Source organism: Malaclemys terrapin, chromosome 17, assembly GCF_027887155.1.
Source record: "Malaclemys terrapin pileata isolate rMalTer1 chromosome 17, rMalTer1.hap1, whole genome shotgun sequence".
Lineage (NCBI taxonomy): Eukaryota > Metazoa > Chordata > Testudines > Emydidae > Malaclemys > Malaclemys terrapin.
This window is the reverse complement of record NC_071521.1, coordinates 17,768,481-17,779,392: the sequence shown is the minus strand read 5'-3', so window position 1 is coordinate 17,779,392 and position 10,912 is coordinate 17,768,481.

Here is a 10,912-nt window from a genome sequence, read left to right as displayed (position 1 = left end):
AGCCCAGCCCAGCCCAGCAGGGAAGTAGGCCTTCATCAGCCAACCTTTGTGTCCAATGAAGTTTTGAGAAGATGATTATGGGCCAGATCCTCGGCTTAGGAGCATTGGCAGAGCTGCATTGACTTCAACAGAGCTATAACAATTTACACCAGAATCTGGATCTCCTTTCTATAGGCACAGTTGTGACTCACACGAGGTGCCTGTAGAGGGAAATAACGCCTGGCCCCTATGCCCCATCTTGTGTGAGTGGGTCGGGAATGGACACAGTGTGGGCAGAGTTTTGATGTGATCAGGAAATAACCTGCACCAGATAAAGGCCTGGCACAGATTTTTGATGATATGGACTCAGACAATCACACTATGGTCCCCAGTCGGCTCCAGTGCATAGTTGCACTGCCCTTGCTAGAGGCTTGTGGCAAAACCTTTGTATCCTCGGGGTGAAGATGGGTTGAGTTGGACCCTGTCCCGACGGATTAAATAAACCTCAGGGAGCAAGTGCAAAGGAGAATATTTATTTTTTTCCACCCTCTGCTGCCCAGAGTCTGTATTATGTTCCTCCACGGAAAAGCTAAGAGCTAAACAATCTGCTGTGCTGCGTCTGCATTGGCCTGCCTTCCCCATGTGTCTTGTTAGTCCTTCAGAAGTAAATTACTGCACGCGAACAGAGCTAGTGTTTACTGCAGGCACATCAAGAGGCTGCCAAAGATACACAAAGTGACATCAGTTAGATATATTTTTTTCGGTCCGAGGGAGAAAAAAACAAAACAGAACAAGAGGATCCAGAAAGTGATTTTAGACATCACAGAAGGGACCAGATGGTTCCTGTTTCTTGCACGGCTGCACGGGGAGGAGCAAGTAGCCATCTGCTGCAGTTGAAATCCCCTGCCCTCTGGGGAGCAATGCGTCCCAAAAGAGGTGGAAAAGGGCAGGGACAAGCTACCCCACTTTGCACTGGCCCCGGGGCTAACAGGCCTCTGAGAAGGGGGGAGCTGATGCAACATCCTTAAGAGATACCGCAGCATGCTCTCTGCATGGAGCTTCTTGGGAGACCAGCCTTCCCCAGCTCCCCTTTGGGCAGTGCAGTTGTGCAGCGGCCTCGAAACGCCCAGTATGTCATATAAATTACCTCCCCCAAAAACGCAGAAAGTTCAATCATACAGAGTGGCAAAGGGGCATTAGGAATTAGAGGCCAGGGGCAAAAGATATGCCATTATTTTAGTCTTGAAAAAAGAGAGAGGGAGGGGCAAGAAGACACAGGAAAATCGCACTAGACTCAGTGAAGCTGCAATGTCTGCCACCAGATTCAAACTTTTCCCACAGTCTGATCATATCTAGATTCCTGCTTTATGTTCAGGTGCCCCTCAAGTCCTAAACAACCCACTTGCAGAGGAGAAAGTTCTTGCATCAAGCATCTTGCAACAGAAAGGAGGCTGTTGAGACATGAGAGAAAGGACTTGGGAGGGGAGCAGAGGAGATCACGTAGTTCAGTGAGTAATCCCGAAGAGACACAGGAATGGGAAGAGTATCTGCAGTTACACTAAATAGGATGAAATTAAGAAGGACTCTTAATCCTCATGATTCAGGGCACAAGGAAATCATTAGCTGAGATCAGGAGGAAGTATCATCCTATTATTTAATATTGCATAATTGGATGCTGTCTGAGAATTTAATGTTCTCCTCTTAAGTTTCCAGCACAGGTCACTGATAGAGGCAGCAAATGGTAAGATATTGGACTAGAGGTACCAGTTGAGTTTTCTGGCATGGCTCAAGAACATTGAGGGCTTTAAAGATTTGTACCAAGACCTTGAACACGGCCTGGAATTAGATGGGAAGCCAGGCGGTGAATGAGGCAGTTATGTATGTCAGTCTAAGCTGCCCAATAACAGGGTTGATGTATGTTAGATCAATGGGAGATTCCTCATGGCCTTCGCAGACAAACCCAAGTAGAGTGTACAGGCCGGCTTGGAGGTGACAGAGGCAAGGGCCATCGTGGCTAATCCTGCTTCTGAAAGAATGGGAAGCAATCTCCTATGTAGCTAAGAGTGGGAAAAGCTGCTATGTGGGGGTCAGAGATGAGTCCAGAAGAAGACAGACACTGTGCGCCGCTGTGACCAGCAGAGGCCAGATGCTCTCAGAGTGGGCAGAGATCCAAAATCCTGATGCTTCCCTCTTCATACCAATATCTCCTACATTTTTCTGGGTTGAGCTCGAGTTGTAGCCTTTCCAAGCCACTCAGGCACTGGGATGTTTGAATAATAGCCCCGTAGAGTCACCATGTGAGTTGCTGGCAATGCACTTGCTCGGGTGGGAAACTCCCAGTTTGAATCTCTGTTTTCCTTCCACCAGCACACCCTTCATGCAACCGTTGGCTGCAGTTATAATGAATATACTTGCCCCTATGATACCTACCATTGTAAAATGTGATAGCCAGAGGTTAAGAAATGAGTAAATACAGCTGGATAAATACAAGAACACAGGCAGCTGAGAATGGTGATGGGTGAACCTCAGAAAGTTCAACATCTGGGAGACATACCTAAAATATTACTCTGGATTCTGCAAAACGATCACATTCTCAGAAAAGCAGTAAACTCTGTTAGCTGCAAGCCATGAACTGGTGCCGACAGCAAATACCACAAGAAAACTCCATCTGATAGCATTTTGGCATTTCCAGCTTTGATCCATGCTGCCAATCACACATTTCAAAATCTGAGAAGTTTTTTGGAGGGTTAGAAATGGGCAAAGATTCTGGGGAGTGGTTCTTTATTTAGCAGGTGTTTATTTTCCAACCCCTCACACTGAGGTTCTGGATGTCTCAGTGAAGGGCAACTGCATCTGGATTTCCCCTCACAGGTCCATCAGGGCCACCCACTCTTGGCTTCTAGCTCCCACACTGTTACCTTTATGGGTGGAGACCCTTGTCTCTCTCCCTTCTGACTGGGGTATTCCCAGGCTACACAGTGCTCTGCCTTCACTGTGTATTTCCTAGAGAGACAGGCTGCCTAAACAGACCTGCTTGCTTTCTTTTCAGAGACTGGTAACAGAGTGGTTGTTACAGATACAAGTAACCTCTTCGTTGGTCCTCCAATCTCTGTCTGGGTGGATTTTTGAAATATGAACAAATGTCCAGGAAGTATGGTATTTCCATTCTTACTTCCGTGCTGCTGTTGGCAGCGGTGCTGCTTACAGAGTTGGGCAGCTGGAGAGTGGCAGCTGTTGGCTGGGTGCCCAGCTCTGAAGGCAGCACGGCCACCAGTAACAATGCAGAAGTAAGGGTAGCATGGTGTGGTATTGGCACCCTTACTTCTGCGGTGGTGCTGCTTTCAGAGCTGGGTGGCTGGAGAGCAGCAGTTGCTTTATTGCCTCTTTTCCCCTTCAGCTCTCCCTCCCCGGGCAGTGTCCTCTCTTTGGGAACTCGAAATATGTTCACTGTAGGTTACATGTTCATCAGAGCTTCAGCTCAGAACAAGCATCGAGTCTTGTAAGGCCTCAGTAAGCGAAATCCTTCCAATCCCCCTAAGGATTGGGAGCCTCCCTGGACCAGAAGTCCTGTCCATTTTTGCTGGCTCAGGAAGAGGGCCCGGAGTCAGTTTAAAACTCAGGCTTTTTATCCAAAAGTCTTTGGCTTTTGATCTCTGGAGAATCTAGGTTGAATTAGTGTATGCATATCTCCCCCGGAAGTGGTTTCAAAGACTGGAGGAAGTAAATTAGCATCCCCTCACCCTACAAGAGAAAGTACATATGATGCCACAACAACACATACACAACTGCATTTTGAATACAAAGTACGCCAAAGATGTTAATCCTAGTTCAATTCAATGTAATTCAATAAAGTTTATCTTAATTCCCTTAGGTTTCTGTCACCCTGGACAGTGTCTTCTATTGCTGTGTCTTCGCTGACACAAAAATGTTCCTTTGATGGTGAGATAACAAACACGTGCAATAGCTGTCTTGTAAAATCCTAGGTGGTGATAAGGCATCCACAGCATTTTCTGGGAGGTAGCAAGGTCAGCCCTATCCCCCCCTTGTGATAGCCTGTTTAAATGCCACACTGGCTAACAATGGGGTAAGAAGAGCCTGAGCCCAATTAGGCCAGTAGGCAGCACCTGGAGGGGATTAGGCAGAACTGATGATCAAACCCAACTGGAGAGGAGCAGCGTTCTGAAGGAAGGAACACGGGGTAGTGAGGGAAGGCCATGGAGGAGACCCAGAGGAGAGGTAGCTGGGAGTTTCTTCTCCTGGACTAAAGGCAGAAAGAAGCCTGAAATTTGGAGCTAATTAGTAGGGACCGAGCCAGGCAGAAGCCTAGGAGTCTGCACCCTGAAATAAAAGCAAGAAAGACACTTGCTGACATGAGACTGAGCCCCAGCAAGAAGTGCTGCAGAAGGAGGCTGCGGGACTTGGGAGGGAAGCTATGGGAATCGGTGAAGGGAAAACCCTGTGTATGGACAGTTAAATGGTGAAGACTACAGGAGATGGTGAGTCTCACTACAGCAGGCAGGAAAGATAATCTGTTGTGTGATGGAGACTGAGGAAGTACCAAGATGGCAGGAGCTGAGGGGTTCTCACAGTGGTGAGCCCCAGAGAGGTTGGGAATTGAGTGGGACTAGAAATACACGAGGGGGATTTCTTTGAGTGGTCTATGTCAGTGGTTCTCAACCAGGAGTATATATACCCCGGGGGTATACAGAGGACTTCTAGGGGTACTCAACTCATCTACATCCGTGTTTCTCAGCCTGGGGTGTTGCAGGATGGGTTTAGGGGGGTTGCAAGTCCAGGATGGCATTAAGAGTTGTAAGCAGGGCATTTGCCTGGGATCCCATGCCACAGGGGGCCTGGCACAACTAAGTTACATGCTTCAGCCCCGCCACCTGGGACTCGGGCTTCAGATAAGGCACACGAGTGAAAACCAGGCTCAAGCATCACACTGAAATGTAAGTCCAATATTTATATTCCAATCACTTTAATTTATAATGATATGGGAAAAATGAGAAAGTCGGCCATTTTTCAGTAACCGTGTGCTGTGACACTTGTTTGTATCTTTGTCTGATTTTGTAAGCAAGTAGTTTTTAAGTGAGGTGAAACTTGGGGTACGCAAGACAAATCAGACTCCTGAAAGGGGGACAGTCGTCTGGAAAGGTTGAGAACCACTGGTCTGTGTTGAAGATCTTTGGTGGGGACCCATAGGTCTTAGTGACTGCCAGGAAGAGAGGTTGAAGGACAGGGGTACTGAAACAATTTGTATAGTAAGGGTGCTGAGAGCCATTGAACCAAGCTGTAAACCCTGTATGTAATGGAAACCACTTCAAGCCAGGGGGTGCGGCAGCACCCCAATTCCAGCACCTTTGCTGAAGGGACTGAACTCTGGCTATTATTTTATGTGGACTTGGGCCTGGAATACCCCAGAGGGGTGTGGAACCAAATTGTGTCCTGGCCAGAGGGCTAAGTCACAAGAAGAGGTGGACCATCACAGGACTGGAGTGACCATCAACAGGGAGTGAAACAGAGCTGCTATGCCACACCCAGCCACAAGGGGGCATGCCTTGGGTAAATACACTCTTCTACCCCCACTCCCCCGCAGCTGGGGTTGACCTCACTTTATTTACATCACAGTAAAATTAAGTGTCTTGTCCCCACTGTTTTTAGAGCCAGACAGCTAATGAACGTTAGTTATCCTTCCAGCAAAACACACCTCTTTTTGTCAGTGATGACAAAGTCTCAGTGTAGCTCTAGGATAGAGGAGTGTCTCCTCATTGCTTTGTGGCCTGCTCTCTCTGTCTATGCACCCCAAAAGCACAATGACTTTGTTTTGTTTTTGCATCTTTCCACCTCTCTCTTTTTGCTTACAAGGAATTGGCTTCAGGGTGAAGTGAATACCTTCGGCTCTCATTGCCTGCAGTGGACTGTAACTGTCTCCCAGGATCAGGTACCTGTAGGCATTCAGACACTATGAGTGGGTGTGTGTCAGGTGGCAGATGATGCTAAATTGCAACTCATGGTTGGTGTAGACAGGGAGCTTTGCGCTCGTCCCGGAGCGCGAAAGAGATGTGGAAATGTATTCTACTGAAGTTGTTGACTCTAGAAATTGCAACACATAAGTAGCTATGTTGAAATGGCATATGAAAGTTTCAGTCCGGATCACAGGGCATGCAAATCAAACAAGGCTTGGGACATTGTGCATTTCAGGCCCTGAGGTCCCATGACCCACCATAGTTTACTAACAAATAATACAGATGGCTGACCAAGAAAAGGACAGCTCATACCATGACTGGAGGGGTATGTGGGGGGGCGGGGGAACAATTAAAAATAAAGAGGAGAAGAAATTATTGCCATGGCGCACAAACTAGGTTGTCGTGGTTCCAAATGCAGAAGTGAAACAAGTGCTTCAATGCGGGTATTGGTCATTTGTCGAATGAGTAAGCTTTCTTCACTCATTTAAAATGATCTGGTTTTAACGCCTGAATTTAACGCTCTGAACTTGCTCTCAGAGCAGATTCACATGTGTGACTGAGGAGGCAGTCAGAGCTGGAAAGCACGACTCATGGAGAGCAACACCTTTATACTATCATTACAGAACATGCTAAATTCCATGCAGCTGTCACCTTTGGGGCTGACATGGTTCCTTCCATTGGAGGATCTCAAGGTGCTTTGTAAATAGGAACTTACCAGGCTTGACAGCATCTTGGGACATAGGGATTCCCTGAACCGTTTCACCCATCCCTACAGGGAGTATGTTGCTTTAAATGATAGCCTTAGAAAAATGCAAAGCATCCAGCCATTTTTCTGACAAAGGGAAGCGTTTTAAGGAGCAGAAGGCACCCTTCCCCGAATGGGATAAGTGGCATGGACCTCACAGAGATCCCCCTCCTCTTTGCCCCTCCAGTGAGTTTCCTGATTGCCAAGTAAGGCATAGGTTGAACTCGGTTTGAGTGAGCTATGCGATAAAGATTTAGGAATAACTAATATCTCTGCAAAGACCAAGATTCCTTCTCCAGCAATTCACCTAATGGTCAAATGGCTAAATGTGCTGGCTAATTTACTCACTGCAAATAAGCCAGCCATCCCCAGGTCCAGGAACATTGAGCCATGATTTTCAAAAGTGACAAATGATCATGTGACTCAGTTTTAGGGGGCCCAACCTAGGTCACCTTGAAAGGGACCTGTTATTTAGCAAGTACTGAGGATCCACCCTCTGAAACTCAGGCCCTTTCAGGTGTCTCAGGTTGGACACCCAAAATTGCTAGCCAGTTTAAAAAATCTTGTCCTGTGTTCTAATCCTCTTCTAACAAGCATGCTGCTTGTATAGCCAAGGTTTGATACCTTTTATTTATGGCAATAGTTCAAAACTAAACCCCCTTGGTATGTAACTGATAATGGGGTGAGTAATTCCAAATAGCTTCCACTTCAAGCATAATTTTTTTTTTTAAATCCCACCTCCATTCTGCAACATAACTTGATGTTGCCAGACACCATTGGGATGTAAAACAAATCACATTGCAACACCCTCCCCACAGAACCCATGTTCTGGGGATGGAGTGAGGGTCAACAAGGGAACTGCTCTATTTGGGGAACTGGCAACTCTCTCCTTGCCACACTCTACTGATGTGCTTCTGGGGGCTAAAGATCACCCTGGTGCGGTGGTTCCTTGTCTGGGTGATGATAAATGATGGCTTGATGCATTTGTCATCCCATCACAACCCACGGTGTTGGGTCTGCTGAGCCTGAACTCATATTGACAGCTCCTCAGTGGGTGTAAATCCATGCAGCTCTATCGGCCACAGTGAGGTTAGGCTGTTTTCCTCCAGCTGCAGGTCTGCACTGTCTGATAGTGGCTGGGTTCAGACTGGCAGAGCTTGTTCAGATGGGCCCAATGTTTCCTCCACACTCCACATCTTTTGGTAACAGATTAACTAGTATAAACTTCCTGTCTATTTGTTGACTATACCTAATTAAGAACATAAGAACAGCTATACTGAGTCAGCCCAAAGGTCCATCTAGCCCAGTATCCTGTCTTCTGACAGTGGCCAATGGGAGTGTTTCAGAGGGAATGAATAGAACAGGAAATTATCCAGTGATCCATCCCGTGTTGCCCAAGCCCAGCTTCCGGCAATCAGAGGCTAGGGATACTTCAGAGCATGGTTTTGCATCCCTGCCCATCCTGTACAGTCAACTGAGAAGAGGAGTGGATGGAATTTAATTTAGCTGCAATGAAACATGGGAGGGCTATCCTGGGACTCTGTCTTGATGTGAAGGAAGCAGAAACTCTGCTAGGAAGAAAATTATTTCCTTCTTGCTCAGTGCTAAATGTAAAAGCAGGAATGTTTGCACTTCCTCTATTCTATTCCAATGATTCCATACAACAGAAATAAGTTTTGAGCTTCCTTGCCAGCTACCCATGAAGAAAGGTTGATCACAATCTGCTGAAGCTGTTCATGACCCTCTGCCCAGGCTACGGACCTGTTCCATTGCACTTCACGTTCAGCCTTTGCCCCCTCTTTTAAAAGCCTCTTGTTTCTCTGCTATATTCTTCTTTCTCTAGACTTTGCCCATGACACACCTCATAGACTTTAAGGCCAGAAGTGACCATCATGATCAAATAGTCTGACCTCTGCACACTGCAGGTCACAGAACCTCACCCACCTACTCCTGTAATAGACCCAGAACCTCTGGCTGAGTTACTGAAATCCTCTAGTGATTTAAAGACTTCATGTTACAAAGAATCCACCATTTACTTTAGTTTAAACCAGCAAATGACCCATGCTGAAGAAGGCGAACCCCGCCCCCGTCAGGGTCTCTACCAATCTGACCTGGGGAAATATTTCTTAGTGGCTCAAATATGGCAATCAGTTAGACACTGAGCATGTCAGCAAGACCTACCAGCTAGACACCTGCGGAAAAATTCTCTGTAGTAACTTGGAGTCCGCCCCAGCTCCAGCATTGGGGATTTTTGGTATTCGCAATCACAGATGGGCCACATGCCATTGTAGGCAATCTCATCATACCATCCCCTCCATAAACTTATTAAGCTCAGTCTTGAAGCCAGTTACGTTTTTGTCCCCACTATTCCCCTTGAAAAGCTGTTCCAGAACTTCACTCCTCTGATGGTTAGAAACCTTTCTCTAATTTCAAGTCCAAACTTATTGATGGCCAGTTTATATCCATTTGTTCTTGTTTCAACATTGGCACTTAACTTAAATATATCTTCTTCCTTCCTGGTATTTATCCCTGTGCTCTATTTATAGAAAACAATCAGACCTTCCGCTCAGACTTTGGTTAGGCTAAACAAGCCAAGCTCTTTGAGTCTCCTCTTATAAGGTAGGTTTGCCATTCCTCAGATCATCCTAGTAGCCATTCTCTGCACCTGTTCCAGTTTGAATTCATCATTCTTAAACATAGGAGACCAGAATTTCACACAGTATTCTAGATGAGGTCTCACCAGGTACTTTGTATAATGGCAATAACACTTCTCTGTCTCTACTGGAAATACCTTGCCTGCTGCATCCTAGAATCGCATTAGCCTCTTTCATGGCTGCATCACGTTGACAAGGTTCATAGTCATCCTGTGATCAACCAATACACTCAGGTCTCTCTCCTCTTTTGTTGCTTGCAACTGATACATCCCCAGCTTATAACAAAAATTCTTGACATTGCTCTTAAGACCATAAGAACGGCCATACTAGGTCAGATCAAAGGTCCATCTAGCCCCGTAACCTGTCTTCCAACAGTGGCCAATGACAGGTGCACCAGAGGGAATGAACAGAACAGGTAATCATCAAGTGATTCATCCCCTGTCACCCGTTCCCAGCTTCTGGCAAACAGAGGCTAGGGACACCATCCCTGCCCATCCTGGCTACTAGCCATTGATGGACCTATCTTCCATGAAATGATCTAGTTCTTTTTTTATCCCTGTTATAGTTTTGACCTTTACAACATCCTCTGGCAAAGAGTTCCACAGGGTGACTGTGCATTGTGTGAAGAAATACTTCCTTTTGTTTGTTTTAAACCTGCTTCCTATTGATTTCATTTGGTGACAACTACTTCTTGTGTTATGAGTAACACTTCCTTATATACTTAAGTAAATACCACTTCTTTATGTACTTTCTCCACACCAGTCATGATTTTGTAGACTTCTATCATATCCCCCCTTAGCCATCTCTTTTTCCAAGCTGAAAAGTCCCAATCTTATTAATCTCTCCTCATATGGAAGCTGTTCCAACCCCTAATCATTTTTGTTGCCCTTTTCCGAACCTTTTCCAATTCCAATATATCTTTTTTGAGGAGGGGTGACCACATCTGCATGCAGTATTCATGGAAATATAATGGATTTATATAGAGGCAATATGGTTTTTTTTTGTCTTATCTATCCCTTTCTTAATGATTCCTAACATTCTGTTTGCTTTTTTGACTGCCGCTGCACACTGAGTGGATTTTTTCAGAGAACTATCCACAGATACTCTAAGGTCTCTCTCTCTCTTAGCACTATTAAATTTCATCCTATTTCTGTTACTCCAGTTTTCAAGGTCTTCCAGATTTTCTTGTATAATATTCTGGTCCTCCTCCATTTTGGCAATACTTTCCAACTTTATGGAAATGTTATTAGCACACTCCCACTTATTGTGCCAAAGTCATGAATGAAAATGTTAAATAAGACTTACCCCAAGACCAATCCCTGAGGAACTCCATTAGTAACCTCCTTCCAGCCTGACACTTCATCTTTCAGTGTGGCCTATTGTAGTTCCCCTTCAACCAGTTCCTTATCCACCGTTCAAATCTCATGTTAATTCCTATCTTCTCCAATTTAACTAATTGCTCATGTACTGAAATCCAGGTAGATCTGATCTATTGCATTTCCTTTGTCCAAAAAAACCCAGTTATCTTCTCAAAGAGATTAGCTTGGGCCAGCATGATCTACCAT